Source organism: Sorex araneus, chromosome 2, assembly GCF_027595985.1.
Source record: "Sorex araneus isolate mSorAra2 chromosome 2, mSorAra2.pri, whole genome shotgun sequence".
NCBI classification, from domain to species: domain Eukaryota; kingdom Metazoa; phylum Chordata; class Mammalia; order Eulipotyphla; family Soricidae; genus Sorex; species Sorex araneus.
In genome coordinates, this window is record NC_073303.1 from 252102661 (window position 1) to 252121408 (window position 18748).

The following is an 18748-nucleotide window of genomic DNA, read 5'->3' on the forward strand; positions in this document are numbered from 1 at the left end:
CCCAGGTGGAACATAGTGAAGCCTGTGAAAATAGCTTTAGTGAATGTAAAACATGAACCTGATAAAGGCCCAGAATGGTGCTTAGGCGAGGCCTGTCTGTAAGAGGTGCCAGGCATGACCAACGTGCTGCTTCTTTTTTCTCTCATTTATTTATATTTTTAATTTGCTTTTTGTCTTTATATTTAATCTTTATCAATCTATGGGATGATTTCTATAGTGTGTTTATCTTTTCCTCTTATACATTTCTTCATTTAGCACCGCCGATTCCGTACTATTATTCTTTAATTTATTTTTAATTGAATAACCATGAGATACAGAGTTACAAAGTTTTCATAGTTGGGTTTTAGTCATACAGTGTTCCAGTACGCATCCCTTCACCAGTGTACATTTCCCATCACCAATGTCCCCAGTACCCCTCCTGCCACTCTTCACTCCACAATCCTTGCCTGCCTCTGTAGTAGGCATTTTTCTTCTCACTCTCTCTCTCTACTTTCGAAAAAATGCAGTCATGAAATTTGCGTATACATGGATGGAAATGGAGAGTAAGATGCTAAGTGAAATGAGTCAGAAGGAGAAGGACAGACATAAAATTATTGCACTCATTTGTGGGATATGAAATAATATAGTATGAGACTAACATTCCAAGGACAGTAGAAACAAGGGCTAGGAGGATTGATCCGTGGTTGGAAGCATGCCTCCAGTGCTGGGGGAGAAGGAAGTTGGAATAGAGACGGGACTACTATGGCAATGATGATTAAGAGGGGTTGCTCTGGATGGGAGATGTGTGCTAAAAGTGGGTAAAGGGCCAAACATGATGGCCTCTCAGTCTCTGTATTGCAAGCCATATTATTCTTCACAAATCACAAAATCACGAAATCCCGTTAATCACCGATTTCTCGGGCAGGCTCAGTAACATCTCATTTCGTCCTTTCCCTGAGATCTTAGAAGTCTCTCTCGACTCAGCCCTCCTAACAATGTTGCACTGGGGGCTCTTTAGGGTCAGGGGAATGAGATCCAGCTTGTTACTGGATTTTGCATATGAACACCATGGGAAGCTTGCAGGGCTGTCCCATGTGGGCAGGAAACTCTCAGAAGATTGACAGTTTCTCCCAGAGGGAGAAGTAGGCTAAAGATATCTTCTGAGAGCTTGCTTTTAAGTCTCTCTCTGGATGTTGGCCGTTGATGGGATTACACATACCTGGGTTCCTCTGCCAGTACCTTCATGCATGAGGCCTGTCCCAACGCATGGAGAGGGGCCTCGAGCATGGCTGTAGCTAGGTTCCGGTGGTTTTTAGCCGCCTGGAGCTCTGCTCAGGGTGGGGAGGGAAGCTGGAGCCCATCCCCTCCGAGGGGCCCTGAGAAAGACAGCCAGGCATGCGGGCAAGAGACTCTCTGCATCACTCTCTTCTGAGAGCTTGCTTTTAAGTCTATTATTCTTAATATTTTAAAATTAAATCACCATGAAATCACTGTGTCACTGTATCACTGTCATCCCATTGCTCATCGATTTGCTCGAGTGGGCACCAGTAATGTCTCCATTGTGAGACTTGTTACTGTGTTTGGCATACTGAATACACCACGAGTAGCTTGCCAGACTCTGCCGTGCAGGAGAGATACTCTCAGTAGCTTGCCGGGCTCTTCGAGAGGGGTGGAGGAATCAAACCTGGGTCAGCCGCATGCAAGGCAAGTGCCCTACCCGCTGTGCTTTCGCTCCAGCCCCACCATGAGATAAACAGTTAAAAAGTTGTCTGTGATTGAGTTTCAGTCATACAATGTTCCAACATCCAACCCTTCACCAGTGTACATTTCCCACCACCAGTGTTCCCAATTTCCCTCCTTCCATCCCCCCACCCCTGTCTGCCTCTACCGTCAGACACTTTTATTCTCTCTCTCTCTCTCCCTTTCTCTCTGTCTCTGTCTCTGTCTCTCTCTCTGCTTTTGGTCATTATGGTTTGCAGTACGGGCACTGTAAGGTTATCATGCATATTTTTTCTCTTCAAGGTGTTCTAGCCAGCTAGCCTTGTAATTTATATCCGAATGCCCTACTTGAGTCCTTAACAGTTCATCCATATTCTGCACCAGGAATGGGATTCAGACACCTCGGGTTCATTCTGAGCCACGAACATGTTTTCTTAATCTACATGTACCTGGAAAAAGTGCTATTAATATTGCACACATATTTTTAAATCTAAGTTTGATTGCTTATGGATGTCAAGATGTGACTCCAATTTTTTAAAGCATAAGAAAGCAATCAGGGAGGTTCAGAGTGATAATAACAACTTGGGAAAGTCCCAATTTTGGTCCACCAGTCATCATTTCTGTAGATAGTTTTGGAGTTCTCTAGAATGCTAAGTGTGGTTGTTTGCATAATTGATGGCTTGCGGCACAGAGGAACCGGAGATTCTTTCCATTATAACATGTACTTTTCCTTAGAACTTACTTTGGGCCAGGTGCTGTGCTAAATGTATCATACCTCTATTTTCTCTTCTCCTCCTCCACCCTAAAACCCTAAACTGTTCCTAACTTTGTTTCCCCTGGTTTATAGATGAGAAAACTGAGGTACAGAGAGACGAAACAACAGTGTGTTCAAGGAGACAGTTAAAGAGCGGGGAGCTAGGAGCCATCTCAGACGTGCTTGGCCACCAGTGTTCGCTACACTGTCCTACTCTAACTAAGTGATCTGGGAGAAAAGAGATCAACTAGAACATTCTTCCACACCCCCCACCCCTGTTGTTGTTGCACATGCCTTACCAACCTCCTTTGGGGTTTCTAAATACTAGTATTGGCAAATCTAGATCATGTGACTGGTCCATTTTTATTTTTATTTTTTTTATTTCATTTTTTGCTTTTTGGGTCACACCCGGCGATGCACGGGGGTTACTCCTGGCTCATACACTCAGGAATCACTCCTGGTGGTGCTTGAGGGACCATAGGGGGTGCTGGGAATCGAACCTGGGTCGGCTGCGTGCAAGGCAAACGCCCTCCCTGCTGTGCTATGGCTCCAGCCCCCATGACTGGTCCATTTTCAAAAAGGGGAAGTTTCCTTATGGGAGCCAGAACCTACACAAGAAGTAATGGGCGAGTTCACTGAATTTTAAGGAGGAGAGGGCCAGTGGATCAGAGAGGGCACGAAGAGAGTACCAGGGGGAAGCAGGGGGTGACAGCCAGCAGAGGGAAGGGGGAGACCCATCTTGGTCTCTATGGAGATGTCAGTTCCTTTCACAAAGGATTATTTTGCATCTTGATTAAAGTGTCTTAGGAGTGAGCCTCATTAAACAGAACCAATGCCTTGAAAGCATGTAATTACACTAAACCATCTTTTGTTCTTCCTAATGCCTTAAATACCTGTTTGTGCAGGAGGCCTGAACATCAAATAACTTCCTCAGGCGAAAGAAAGAGGGTGGTGGGAGCCCTGGAGGACAGTAGTGAGAATTCTCTGGCTGATTAAGGATTTCCTCAGGGGACAGGCTTGCCTTCCCAAATTTCTGAATCCTAATTCACAAAACACAGACCCCTGCATATGTGCCCGTGGACACTGGCCATCTGGAATATCAGAATCAGACATGCTTCTGAGAACATCACCCAACCTCACTGATTTACCCATCCATTCTTTCAGCATTTATTAAGTGCCTCCCTGATGACGGGTGCTATCATCCCAGGAGTGAACAAGTCTAAATTCTTGTCCCCGAGGAATGTATATTGTGGCAGGAAGCACAGCACGCTTTTGGGTCTGCGTGCCGTCCTGTTTTTCTTTTCTTTCTTTTTTATTTTTTTTGTTTTTGGGTTTTTGGGTCACACCCGGCGATGCACAGGGGTGACTCCTGGCTCACACACTCAGGAATTACTCCTGGCAGTGCTTGGGGGACCCTCTGGGATGGTGGGAATTGAACCCAGGTCGGCCGCGTGCAAGGCAAACGCCCTCCCCGCTGTGCTATCGCTCCAGCCCCTGTCGTTTCTTTTTTTTTTCACACTAGACCAGTGCTTCCCAAACTTTTTCTCATTGTGTACCCTTCCAACATTGTTTACCTCCTGTTAACCCCCTTCTCTCATGTCGTGCTCCTACCCCCGCCTCCATTCATTTATATTTCACTGTAGTACCTATGGAATATTCTAGAGGCCCCAGGGACCCACATATGCTGGGTTAATAAATGCTAACTTAAGCTATTTAAGATCTAAGCTTCGCCATTCACATGATAATTTAAGTATATATAAATATATAATAGTATATAGAAAAGAAAAAGAAGGAAAAAATGGGGCTGGAGCAATAGTACGATGGGTAGGGCATTTGCCTTGCATGCAGCCAACCCGGGTTCAATTCCCAGTACCCATATTGTCCCCCTGAGCACCACCAGGAATAATTCCTGAGTGCAAAGCAGGAGTAACCCCTGTGCATTGCCAGGTGTGACCCCAAAAGAAAAAAAAGTATATAATATGTATTAATTATGTTATAATCCAAATTTATAATTTATGATTACATACAAAATATATATGTCATATATTATAATCTATCAAGTCCTCTCTTTAGAGCATTGCACTCATCTGCCAACATCTATATCTTTCTCACAGATTCTCATAAATCTCCAGGTTCACATGGCCAGAACTCAACTTTTTACTCATCTTCCTAAAATCCTTCCCTAACCTTCACCCACCTTGGATCCATATTTCACCAAATCAGAGACCTGGGAAATATGCAAAGTTTATCTTACCCTATCTTCTCTTGTGTCCAGTGGATCCACAAACTCTCTTTCTCACTGTGACTCGCATCACTAGGTCCCTTCTCTTCATCGGGACTGCTACATTCACTGCCCAGCTGGTCCTCTGCTCTTCTCCACCTCTGACCTTGCCTTCACCCAGCAGCCGGAACGATCTCCTTAAAAGTGTAACCAGACCTGTCCCTGTTCTGTACAAATGAACAGAATAGTCACAGCAGTTACAGTGCTCTACAGAGCTTCACAGATATGGTCTCTGCCTACCTCCATCCTCTTAGAATTCTCAGCCCTCACAGGGCTGACTTGGTTCCATCTGAGGCTGTGGCTTTAAGAATATGCAAGAGATTCTAATGTTCTTATAATACCGGTTGTCATGTGCTCAGTCAAGTACTAAACTATTTACCTGTACACTTTCGCCTCAAACCATGCTTCTCAACACTGATACAGTCACTCAACAGGTAAGAGACGAGTATATATATATATATATATATATATATATATATATATATATACACACACACACACACACACACACACACACACACACACACACACACACACACACACAGCTAGTGAGCTAGTGACAGGGAGTCCTGGGACTCAAATCCTGGCCTCTTTCTTTTCAAAGGGGGTCCTAATTTATCTTTTCAAAGGGGGTCCTAATTTATCTTTTCAAAGGGGATCCTAATTTATCTCTTAGGGTCATACTTTTTGAAATTTTGCAGTAACCACTTGCATCTGATTTGAACCTAGAACTTCAAAGTCTGGACTCTTTTTTTTTTTTGATCACACCTGGTGATGCACAGGGGTCACTCCTGGCTCTGCACTCATGAATCACCCCTGGCAGTGCTCAGGGGACCATATGGGATGCTGGGAATCGAACCCAGGTCAGCTGCATGCAAGGCAAACACCCTCCCCGCTGTGCTATTGCTCCAGTCCCTCAAAGTTTGGACTCTTTTCGTGCTATTGGGCCAACACATCCTCTTCCGCTAGGCAAGCCTGCCAAGGAGGGGGAACCCAGGAGCAAAGCCCCGAGGGTGCAGAAGACCGTTTGCTCTTTTGTATCAGAGAGGGTCAAAAGAATCACGCGGAGAAACGTTCAGTCAAGGGCACTGCTGAGGCGCTTCCCCAGGGGGAGTCTGAACTGGACCGGTGGAGACCTGGCTCCAACTCGAGTGTTAGTGTGCGCCCAGTGATTCTGTCTTGCAGCCGGGATTAAGAATGCCGCTGATTTTCTTGGGCTGTTTTCTCTCTTTTGTAAGCTCACATGCCTGGCCAGGTGAGCACAGGGTCATGTGAAAGCTACGTTCAGCGCTTCTCCAAAAATTCATTTCATGCTGAGCAGCCCCCGAGGAAGAAGAATCTTTTTCTCATCTTTTTCTCAGTCCTCTGGCAGTTTCACTGCAAAGGGGGAGGGAACAGTTCTTGAAGGCTGGGGCTCCGTGCATCTCTCGGGGATCCAGTGACAGCAGTTTTGCGGACATGGGGAAGTTCTGAGGTGTTCGGGACGAGGGTCGAATAGGAGAAGGGATATTCGTATTCATTCCCAGCTTTTTTCTTCACTCTCCCATTCCACTGGACTGACCTTTGCGCAGACTTCAGATAATCCCTCAGCAGGTTAATCTGGAATTCAATTCAAACACACAGCTTTCTGTTTCTCTAACAGTTCTTGTGAGTTTTGATTAATTTTACAGCCATGTTACTGTTTATGCTTTTGGTGTACCTCCACCACTGCCATCATGCCCAAAGCCATAGACTCCTGTCCTTGTGGACTGGAGCGATAGCACAGCGGGTAGGATGTTTGCCTTGCACGTGGCCGACCCGGGTTCGATTCCTCCGTCCCTCTCAGAGCCTGGCATGCTACCGAGAGTATCCCGCCCACACGGCAGAGCCTGGCAAGCTACCAATGGCATATTCGATATGCCAAAAACATCACAAGTCTCACCATGGAGACGTTACTGGTGCCCGCTCGAGCAAATCGATGAACAATGGGACGACAGTGCTACAGTGCAGGGCTACTGTCCTTGTCTTGGTGAAATTGGGGGCTGGAGGTGGGGAGGGGAACTCCTAGCCAGTGCTCAGGGCTCCTCTGGTGATTTCTTGTCCAGCCTGGACAGCAGTTCTGTTTTAAGAAGGGATAGTGGTCAGGTCTGGGTATTGGGGACCTCGAGAGTCACCTGGGTGATGCTCAGGAGACGCCAGAGCAGGAAATTATCGGCAGTGCCAGGAGTTGAACCGGGGTTGACTGTAAGCATGGCAGAGTGAGTTATTCCCAGTGTTACCTATCTGACCCCATTGCTTTCTATTTGGGGGGGGGGGCGGCGGGGAAGGTATGCACCCAGCAGGGCTCAGGGCTCACTCCTGGCTCTGTGTGCAGGAATCAGACTTGGTGGGCCATATAGGTGCTGGGATTGAACTGAGGTTGGCCACTGCAAGCCAAGAACCTTACCCATTGTACTATCTCTCCATCCTCGATATTTGCATCTTAGAAGCTCTTTGAACTCCCCAATATCTCTCAGTGTGCACTTTCTGTGTCTCTGGGGTATCTGGAGCCCCCCTGGGAGCCTTTTCAGAAGGAGTCTACAAAGTCAAAACCATTTTCCCAATAAAACCAAGGCGTGCTCTGAATCCTCTTTCCCCATGCTCCCTGAATCCACATTTGTACTAAAACTAGAACTGCTGGAACTTCAGGAGAGATGACAGTGTCACGACTTACCCGTCATTACATCCTTCAACACCACACACTCAAGGAGAAGACAAAAAGGGCAGTTTTATTAAAGATATTTGTGATAAGCTTGTTTATAATAAAAATGAATGTTGTTAATTTTATTAAAATCTTAAGAGGTCTATATCCAGCACTTTATCTGACCAAACGGGAAGCACACTTACACCCCCACTGCCTACTCGATCCTCAAGAAAAGAACTTGTGTAAGTGTCGGTGCTGTGAGCTGAGGCAGTCATTTCCCTCTGAGACACAATTTTTTTTTCCCCCTGCAAAACTGACTGACAGATTCAGACTTGAGTATTTGGCAGACATTTTCTCAAAAATGAACAAAGTGAGCCTGTCACTTCCAAGGAAAACAACTGGCAGTATCTGATGTCAATGATAAAATCTGAGCATTTGAGAGGAAATTAAGAATTTTGAAAAAATTTATTATCTGCCACCATGAGTTTCACAGGCTCCCAATACTTAAAGATTTTTTCAGGTAAGGTCAATGGTGATATTCATGGATGTGAGTTGTTTTTTTTTTTAATAACATATAATAGATCAACATTTGGAAGATCTGTGTAACTCAGTGAATCAAAATTTTCCCTGGGACTAATGTGTGACACTGTAAAATTGTGCATAGGTAAAAGTGCTATTCAAAGCGTGGGGCAGGGGGCTGGAGCAATAGCACAGCGGGGAGGGCATTTGCCTTGCACGCGGCCGACCTAGGTTCGATTCCCAGCATCCCATATGGTCCCCTGAGCACCGCCAGAGGTAATTCCTGAGTGCAAAACCAGGAGTAACCCCTGTGCATCGCTAGGTGTGACCCAAAAAGAAAAAAAGTGTGGTGCATTGATGCCCTGTGGTACCACGTGGTCTCCCCAAGCATCACTAGGAGCGACGACATCCAGCACCAAGGTAGGAGTTTCCCTGAATACCACCAGGTATGACCTCCCAAACAAAAAAATACCTTAAAGATTATTTTAATGTAGCAGCATGAAGATACGTTCACCAACCTGGGGTCTGGTTCTGCCTTGCATCTAACCATTTTAGGTCGCATGAGAAAATAATGGCCACAGTTATCAAAAACAGCTAGCTCCCTCCTTTTATGAATCACAAACTATGTAGAAGTTTTCTTCATAACCATCAGCCCAAAATACCATATCATAACAGATTGAAAGCAGAAACAGATATTAGAATCCAGCTGTCTTTTATTAGGCCAGACTTTAAGGAGTATTTTTTTAATGTGAAAACAGTGATAGTCTTCTCAGCAACTAGTTTAGTTTTGGGAAATATAATTTTGGGAAAACTATCAGGGTGTATTGATATTTTAGGAGCAATGATTACGTGATTATCCTAATACTTCCTTAGTTTCCTTTTCAAGTGTGGTCACTTTGACAGGTATAACTAACATAAACAAAGGTTCATTGGGATCATTGATTGATTTTAAAAGGTAATGGCCCTTGAGACTAAAATGTTTGAGAACCAAACATTTAGTGGCTCTAACTGGAGAAAGGATGAATTGGATTTTTCAGATATGGGGTGGGCATCAATCAGGAAGAATTTTTATTCTCCCTATGAAAGAAGCAAAAGAACTATGCCTATTCCTCTGAGAATATTTGCTTCCGGGGTACTCTCCCCCAACCCTCCAGTCAAAACTTGACTTATGGGGGCCAGAGTGGTAGTACAGTGGGTAGGGCATTCGCCTTGCATGTGGCCAACCCAGGTTTGATCTCTGGTATCCCAGAGGGTACCCCGAGCACTGCCAAGAGTGATTTCTGAGTGCAAAGCCAGGAGTAACCACTGAGCATCACTGGGTGTGACCCAAAAAGCCAAAGGAAAAAAAACCTTAACTTATGTCCTCTGTCTACATGACCATTTCATAGAATCTGTACTTAGGCAATAATCTCATTGTGACATGCATTTATAACTTATATTCTGTCGTGAACCCTTTTTTTTTTTGCTTTAACTTTGATATATCATCATCATCATCATCCCATTGATCGTTGAATTTCTCTAGCGGTCTCAGTAACATCTCCATTTGTCCTATCCCTGAGATTTTAGAAGCCTCTCTTTACTCATACTTCCCAATGGTGCCGCATTGGAGGCTCTTTCAGGGTTAGGGGAATGAGACCCATCGTTGTTACTGGTTTGGGCATATGAATACGCCACGGGGATTTTGCGAGGCTCTCCCATGTGGGCAGGAAACTCTCAATAGCTTGCCAGGGTCTCCCAGAGGGAAAACTAGGCTAGAGGGAAAACTAGGCTAAAAGCTTCCAGGAGCTTGGTTTTATAGTCTCTGGATGTTGGCCGTTGGTGGGATTGCATGGCGCTGGGGGCAGTCCCTGGGTGTGACTGCCTAGCTACTGGAAAATGGGGAATCTGGGTGGAAGAAGCCCAGTCCTGATCCGAGCAGGCTTGGAGATATGCAACTTTGATGTATCTATATTTTAATTTTTTTAAACTAAAAGTAATTATTAGTCACTGAAACCACAAAGTTATTCATGTGATGAATAACTTAAAAGTAAGGGAGAGGTCAAGAACGGGATCTTTAATAGTAGAACAGGGAGGGTGTTGGGCCCAGCCATAGTACAGCAGGTAGGGTGCTTGCTTTACATGCAGCTGACCCAGGTGTGATCCCTGGCACCCCATAGGGTCCCCTGAGTCCACCAGAGTGATCCCTGAGTGCAGAGCCAGCAGTAAGTCATGAGCAACACCGGGGCGTGGCCCCAAAACTGAAAAGAAAAAAAAAACCTGGAAGGATATTTTTCACACCGATGTGACTGTTAGTCAGAGACCAGTTCTTGGTTGGTTTGAGATTCTATACCTAATGAGTCATCTCGGCGGTGACTCGAGTGGACAGCCCTTGGAGAGGAAGGGAGAGGCCTGGGAGGAAGAGCAAAATAAACATTGCACTCCGGATCAAGGCTCAGGCCAAGTGTTCGGGCGGTTCTTATGGCCGTGACTCCCACGGCTGCTGCCCACAGTTGTCCCGAATTCATTTCTCGGCCCCCTTGAAGGTGCCCTCCCATGTAAACAGCCCGTCCAGTGCACGAATTTGTGGGTTGCCCTGTAATTGCTGGCTGTGCTGTGAATCCCGCCTCCCTCTAATCCAACCCTGACACAAATAGCCAGAAAGGTCACTTGTAAAGCCACCCCTCCCTGAGCAGTACACGTTGGGGGTCCCCCGTAGAGAGAGTAGCGCCCGTTCCGTTCAAGTTAACTCTAAAAGTGAGCACCTATTTTTCTGTCCTCGGGGTGCTACGTAAAGAACGCATTCCCAAAGCACCCTGGACGGTACCATCCAAGCTTGATGTTTTGCAAGCCTCTGGGTCTACAAGTTTTACCTTCACCAGACTCCTTGGCCCGCTGCCACGGTAAAGAGCCAGCTACCACTTGAGGCGGCTTTGTAGAGGCTCATTGGTAGCAAATCCTTCCTCATTCTCTGAAGAGGCAGCATAGTGCCACGGGTAAGCCGCACAGACTTGGGCCTTAATCCCAGCCCAATCACTCACATATATTATGACTCGGAGCAAGTTGCTTTGTATATAATTGGGTTTCCTGTCATGAAGGAAGGGACTAGCTGGACCCTTCACAAAAGGTTGTTGTACTAAATTAAATTATCCTTGTAAAATGCATCACCCAGGCCCGAGCACAGATTAAGTACGTTATCACGCCACTGCCACCATTTGGCCTTAAGCTAATTTGTAAACTCAGATTCTTTTGTAGCTGAGACAATGCCTGCAATGTAGGCTGGGGAGGCTGCATCCCTGCTTACTGCTTAGAGATAAGCCAGTTTTAGGACCTTGGTAAGCATGCCTTTTTTTTTTTTATCTGTAAAAGAGAGGCAGTGGTCTTGGCTAATTAAAGGGCTTTTATGAGAATTAGATTGAGTGGTATATATAGCTTTGTGTAAACGGTAAACGGTAGATGTTATGTTATTCACTTTAATCCATTTGCCCTCTAGGATGTCTCCTTTGCAAGGTCTCTGGTCCATTTTTTTATCTGTAAGCTCTGTACAGATGACATCATAGTCTTTCTGCTAAATGGCTCCTTCAAGGCGACCTATTCCACAGACATTCATTCCTCTAATACACATTCCCTTCCAGTCCCCAGGTACTCTGTGCATCATATCTGAACACCGTCCTCTGGATGTTTTCACATGAGGGTTAAGTTTATCAAAGTTAATTTCAAAATATAATCACTGTATCACTGTATCACTGTCATCCCGTTGTTCATCGATTTACTCGAGTGGGCGCCAGTAACGTCTCCATTCGTCCCAGCCCTGAGATTTTAGCAGCCTCTCCTTACTCATCTTTCCCAATGATTGGAGGCTCGTTTAGGGTTAGGGGAATGAGACCTGTTATGGTTACTGTTTTTGGCATGTTGAATATGCCATGGGTAGCTTGCCAGGTTCTGCTGTGTAGGTGGGATACTCTCAGTAGCTTGCCGGCCTCTCCGAGAGGCATATATATATATATATATGTATATATATATGTATATATACACATATATACATATATATACACACACATACATACATTATATATAATATATATACATATATATTTCTATGATTTTATGGAAAATGGGTAGGGAGTGTCTTATGATGTGTTGTGTGGCCGCGCAGTCCAAGAATATATTCATTTATGCATGAGGCTTGGCCCGAGCATGTGGAAAGTGGCCTGGAGCATGGCGGCAGTTGGGTAGTGGAGGTCAGCTACCGGGGCTGGGTCCCTTGGGGCAGGGAGGGCTCTCATCCGCCCCCTTCTGGGGCGTCCCAAGTGGAAACAGCCTCTGGAGCCGAGTCCAGTGGCATGGTTATGGGAGCCTCAGTTTATGCTCCCTTCCAGGGGAAGCAGCCATGAGTTCTGGAGGGTGGCGGATGAGGAGATTATCTGGCACTGGCAGGAGGTGGCTTATGGGTGTGACCCCTGGGTGGCCAGAGACTGGGGGAAGCAGGCAGAGGATCTCTGCTCCCAGGTCCCATTGAGCCCAGAGTCCAAGATCACAAAGTTCCTCATTACCTGGGTTCCGTGGGACTTTGCTCATGCTTGAGCAAAAGTCCCAAAATATGATATTTAATGCAATTCCTGGTGCAACTTGAACAGTCCATATTACTTCAAGATTACCAGTTTTATCGTGCAGAATACTCTTTCTTTGAACATAGCAGAGGAATAAGACATGCCTCTCTAATTTCATGTTCATAAAGTTTAATTTTTTATTTTAAATATAATTTTTTTCTTAAGTTCTAATAACCTTGGTGTCCTTATTTCAACCGGTTTCCTTATCTATTTCTTTTTTAAAAATTGTTATTTTGTATCCAGTGCTTTACATTTTTTTGGCTGGAGTCTGTTTATAGATGAGTAAGAATGCCCTTTATTTGTTGAAGTTAATTAAATTGTTGAGAGGCAAGACTAAGCCGGGGTTTGTGAGGTGAAAGAGAGCCCACCAACAGTCAAGATTTTAATCAACATTATGAAGGTCTCATCAGCCAAATGACTATAAGTTCTCCATACAGATATTCCATCCCGTATGGCATCATTATGCATACCGTGCTCTTATAAAGTGAGAAAATTAAAAGGTGATCTCATTTTCCATAGCACTGGGGAAAGAGGATAGCAGAGACCAGGGTTCAGATCTTTTTTCTTTAATATACTTGTGGATGTCTTGAGGAAAATTACTTACCCTCGATTTATTCATATGCTAGAGAGGCAACATAAATGCACCCCTAACTGCTAACTGAAAAAATTTTAAAAAAAGATAATTAGAATAAATTCTGTATAGAATGCAGGTGTTATTTTATTTCAGAAATAAGAAACTAGAATGACTTTCTTTCTTTTAAAAGATATTTGCATATATTTTTAACACCAAAAAAAAAAACCCAAACAAACAACCCCACCAGATTCAGATTCACAGAAATAAAGTGGCAACAAGAGTTAAATTCTTGCATAAAATATTTTCCACAGTGCACTGGTACCTTGCTGCAATAATGTATGTGACAAATACTCTATCATAAAATGCTGGACTGATATAAGATGTTATTATAATTTAGTTCACCAGTTGGAAATTATACTGAAAAGAAAATTAGGTTCATTTGGCATAATTTGTCCTTTGTGAACCCAAGTGGCCTCCTGGTGATTACAGATTTACCTTTTTATATATATAATCACAAATCACCTGTCATTCATTTTATTTGCTAGCATTTTATTTTAGGCAAAGTAAGTTCATAAATTTTAACATTGATTCTTTCTTAAAAAAAAAGAAAAGCGGTGCGGGCAGGGGTGGTGAGGGGTGGGCAGAGAGATAGAACAGAGAGATAGAACAGAGGGAAGGGTGCTTGCCTTGCACCCGGCTGACTCTGGTTCAACCCCCGGCACTACATATGGTCCCCAAAACATTACCAGCAGTAATCCCTGAGTGCAGAACCAGGAGTACCCCCTGAGCATCACTGAGTTTGGTCCCAATCTCCTTCCCAACCCCTCCCCAAAGAAGCAAGGTATTTATCCTTCTCTGGGGTTCTGGAACTTTTCCCATTGAGAAATACACCACAGTTGTTGTTGTGTTTTATTTTTTTAATTACTGTTTATATGAAGCTGAAATAAATTAGGCAATATGTAGCACATTATATAAACATAGTCAGGTATTAAAATGAATGATAGGAAAATTTTTAAATCTTCTCTATGACCAAGAAAGTGTCCAGTGTGGGTTGCAGCTATCAGGAATGGCCTTGTCATTAAACATCAAAACATCTATTGATGTAAGAAGGACACAGTTCCAAAAGGGCCAGAATCCTGAGATCAAAATCTTTGAAGGTCTGAACTCCTAAATACCCTAGTCCTGAAAGACTGAAGTCCTGATTTTAAGTCCTCAGAGCTGACACTCCCCTTGAGGGGACAAACCAGAGAGATGCTTCCAGACCCCCTGTGCCAGGCTGAATTTCAGATCCAGGGTACCCAGGAGTGGGGGCAGGTGAGTCCCCCCCCACCTGCCCAAACAGAGCCCTGGCAGCAGAAAACCTCCAGAACCCAGTCACTGCCATGCTCACAGCTGGACTCCACGGCCTTGGTGAGCCTCATCCCTGAATGAATCTGTTGAAAAACTCAGGTATGCGGGTTTTGTGACCAAGATCTGCAGGCTCCCGCAGAGCCGGGTATAGGCGACCTCCGTGCCATCCCCCTGTTCTTCCAGGAGCTCGACTCTCACTGAATAAATTCATTAACCGGCCATAATACTCATAAATAAATCTCGAGAGAGATCTGTGAGCTGCAGAGATGCTTCTGAACTCCAAATCACCATCCAGTTAAAAACTTAGCCCCAACGTTATCACCCCATCAAAATTTTAGGAATCTTGGCGCACACACACCTGCAAATGCAGCCACATGACACTATCCTACTCTGCATCACTGATACACCAGGAGTAGCTCGCGCGCGCGCGCGCGCACATACACACACACACACACACACACACACACGTTGGATGGTTGTAAAGTAGCCAGCAGTCAGTCTTGGCGAAGAGAATAATTAGCACACAATTAAACCTGTAACAACGGGTTAGTCATCTCTTATACAAGAGCTTAATGGCTCCAGGGTGAGATACAAAAATCTTCACACACTTTCTTCTAAGGAAATATTTTTCTGACCGTTTTTGGGTGAATAACGATCAATACAAAATAAATCATTTCGGGCCTGCTATTGGGGCAGGCTTGGGTGGTGGTTGGGAAAATAGGAAATAATGGTGGTGAAAAGGTGTAATTATGGCGAGATTGGTGTTGGAATATTGAGTGTAATAAATCACTGTGAGCAACTTTATATAAATACAATAAAATTTAAAAACAAAACAAACAAAAAGGACATCGGTTGTCAGTTAGAGTTTCTACTATGAAATTGTCTCCTTATAGTTGTTCAGTATACAAGGTGATCTCATAGTAAAGGAGAAGAGTTAGGAGACTTATTTCCTTCCTCCCTCCCTCCCTCCATTCCTTCCTTCCTTCCTTCCTTCCTTCCTTCCTTCCTTCCTTCCTTCCTTCCTTCCTTCCTTCCTTCCTTCCTGCCTTCCTTCCTTCTTTCCTTCCTTCCTTGCTCCTTCCCTCCCTCCCTTTCTCTCTCTCTTTCCTTTTCTTTCTTTCTATTTATTTGTTTATTTTAATTTATTTTTTTCTGAGATGCATATTCATTCCTGAAAATCGTTTGGAAATGCAATTTAGGTTTTTTTTAAAAAAATATTTATTTTTTGATTTACAAGTTCTTTTATTTAGATTTATTTATTTATTTATTTATTGAATCACAGTGAGATACACAGTTACGAAGTTGTTCATGATTGGTTTTCAGACTTCCAATGTTCCAACACCCATCCCTCCAACAGTGTACATTTCCCACCACCAATGTCCCCAGTTTCTCTCTCACCCGACGTCCCCCGCCTCTATGACAGGCACTTTTCTTCTCTCTAGGAGACTTATTTTCATTGGTGCCATGAAAGCTTAGCACCCCTTCTTGGCGGCAGCCCGGAGACCACAGGACTTGTGAGATACCGAGTTGCACTTACACAGTACCGAAAAGATCTGCAGACAGCCAGAACTCTGCATTCCAAGTGCTCAGTGTTCATTTTCTCAGATGGCTCTTTCTTAGAGAACAGGCTCTCTTCCAAAGGTCAGGAAATGTTCTCCAAATTGTTTGGGTATTATCTTTTTGGGAGTTTGATCTTTTAGGTTTATTATCATGGGAGTTTGGGGATTTGGGCCTTAAGGATTCTGCTATTTGGGACTGCATCTTCTGTGTTTATGACCCAAATTCCAACGAATGTGATATACCATATCAGTAGAATAAAGGATAAAACCCACATGATCCATCTGAGTTGAAGCAAAATGCCTTTTTATACACACACACACACACACACACACACACACACATCACCTTTCCATGGCTAAAAACAAACATAGAAACACTCAACAGGGCAGAGAGATAGGCAGCAAGTAAGGTGCTTGCCTTGACCCCTGGCACTGCTTAGGTCCCCTTAGGCCTGGCCAGGATTAATTTCTTAGCACAGGGCCAGGAGTGATCCCTAAACACAGAGTTAGGAGTAAGCCGTGAGCACTGCCAGTGTGGTTCAAAAGCCAACCAACCAACCAACCGAACAAAAAGAAACATAAACATGCAACAAACCAGAAATACAAGGAAATGTTCTCAGTTTATAAGGACTATCTACAAAATAATCTCATTACCAGTTGTGCTATAATTACTTGTTCAAGACTCGGTGTTTTCCCTCTGAGTTCTGAAAGAACTGCGTTTCTCCTTTCACCGCTGCTGCTCAGCATTGTATTAGAAGTTCTAGTCAGCATAATTATGACAGAAAATTTAATAAAAGACATTTAAATAGGGAAGGGTAAAATTATCTCTATTTGAAGATGATATGATCTCCTATAAGAGTTTAAGGAGTTCACTAAAATATATTAAAATAATAAACTAGTTTTTAATAATACACTGCAAACTTACTAGGTTTCACGGTACAAAAATAAATTGTATTTCTCTCCAATTAGAAATGGCAATGGAATAGCAGCTCATTGACCAGAAATGGTCAATGGTCAAATTTGAAGTTGAAAATAGGGGAAAAAAAACCCATAATAATATAGTCAGCATTAAATACAACACTTAAGAATGAATGTAACAGTATGAGACTTTTACTCTGAAAATGACAAAATGTAGTAAAAAGTCCTTGTAGGGGAAAGATAAACTGGGTTTATGAACCAGAAACTTAATATTGTTAAGATAGTGTATGTGGGGACCCTCTGCGCCTAAAGACTTTGATTCCAGAGATGTAACACATTCGGGCATCCAGCGCAGCATCCGATAGTGATGCACTGGGACTTCGAACTAGGCTACAACTCTGTGCTGCCGGGGGTGGATTTTTTTCCTCCCCACCCTGTCTTCCTGCACGGAAAGCGGCGGCCTGGCGGCACCCACGTGGCAGGCGCCATCTTCTGTGACTCCAAACCCACAGGTATTCGGATTTTACTTTTGGGGCTCCCAGGAACTCATGGGAAGGGGGCGTAACCGGCACGCCCTCGGCCCAGATAGATCCGGAGCCGCTGAGCGCGAATCGGACCCTCTGCGCCTAAAGACTTTGAATTCAGAGACTTCTTACAGCAATGCACTGGGACTGTGAGCTGGGCTATGTAATTTCTGGCAGAATTTTCCCTGGACTTTATACAGAAATCCAAAACCGCGCGGACTTAACATTTATAATTGTCAGCAATGTGAAACGGTTCCTTTTGAACAGGTCTGACTTGGGGGGGAAACTCCAAATAATAACAGTAAGTTTTTGTTGAAATATTGAAGGTTTTTAATGTAGCAGCACCTCTCTGGACTGTGAACTAAGCAAAAGCCCCACGCTGGCCGACGCGGCGTGGTGTACACCATACTATGAGGCGCGGGAAGGAGTATGAGGGGGAAAAATTAAAAAAAAAAAAAAGGGAAAAGGAAAAAGGAAAAAAAAAAGAGAGAGAGAGAGTTATGTACTTGTAGCAGTGGGGCTACATATCTCTTCATTTCCAGCAATGAAAAACTAATTATCAAATGTAGTAGGTCTATCTCTCTTGGTTGGAAACTCCAACAACTATAGTGAGTTTTGTGTTGAATTATGGAATGTAATCAAGGTAAAGAAAAAATGAAGTGAAATTCATTAGTTATACGGTAGGGGGTGGGGGCGGGGGGTATACTGGGGTTTCTGGTGGTGGAATATGGGCACTGGTGAAGGGATGGGTGTTTGAATATTGTATAACTGACATATAAACCTGAGAACTTTGTAACTTTCCACATGGTGATTTAATAAAAAGTTTAAAAAAAAAAAAGATAGTGTATGTGTATGCCCCCAAATTGATGGATAAATTCCCTGCAATCATTATGAAATCCCCTGCTTGAATCTTTGAGAATCACTTTGTTAATTTCTGCAAATTCCCATGGAAATGCAAGGTATAAGAGTAACCTAAACAATCTCGACAAAGAACAGTGTTGTAAAACTCACATTTTTTATTTCAAAATTTACTACTGAGCAATATTAATCTGGTCAATCACTCCTGGAAGTGCTCTGGGGAACATGTGGTTTGCTAGGGTTCAAACCCTGGTTGCCTGCATGCAAGAGACTGAAGAGGGACAAAATGTCCCATTAATTTAGATAGCTTTAATATAGCCCATCCTAGAAAAGACTTAAAGTCTTGCTTATATACAGAATAGTCCATGAAAGTCAGAATGCAGAGAAAAAGAAGAGGAAAGAAGACACTAATTACAACTTTTGTGATTACAAGTCATTATTTCTATACAATTTACGAAATGGTCT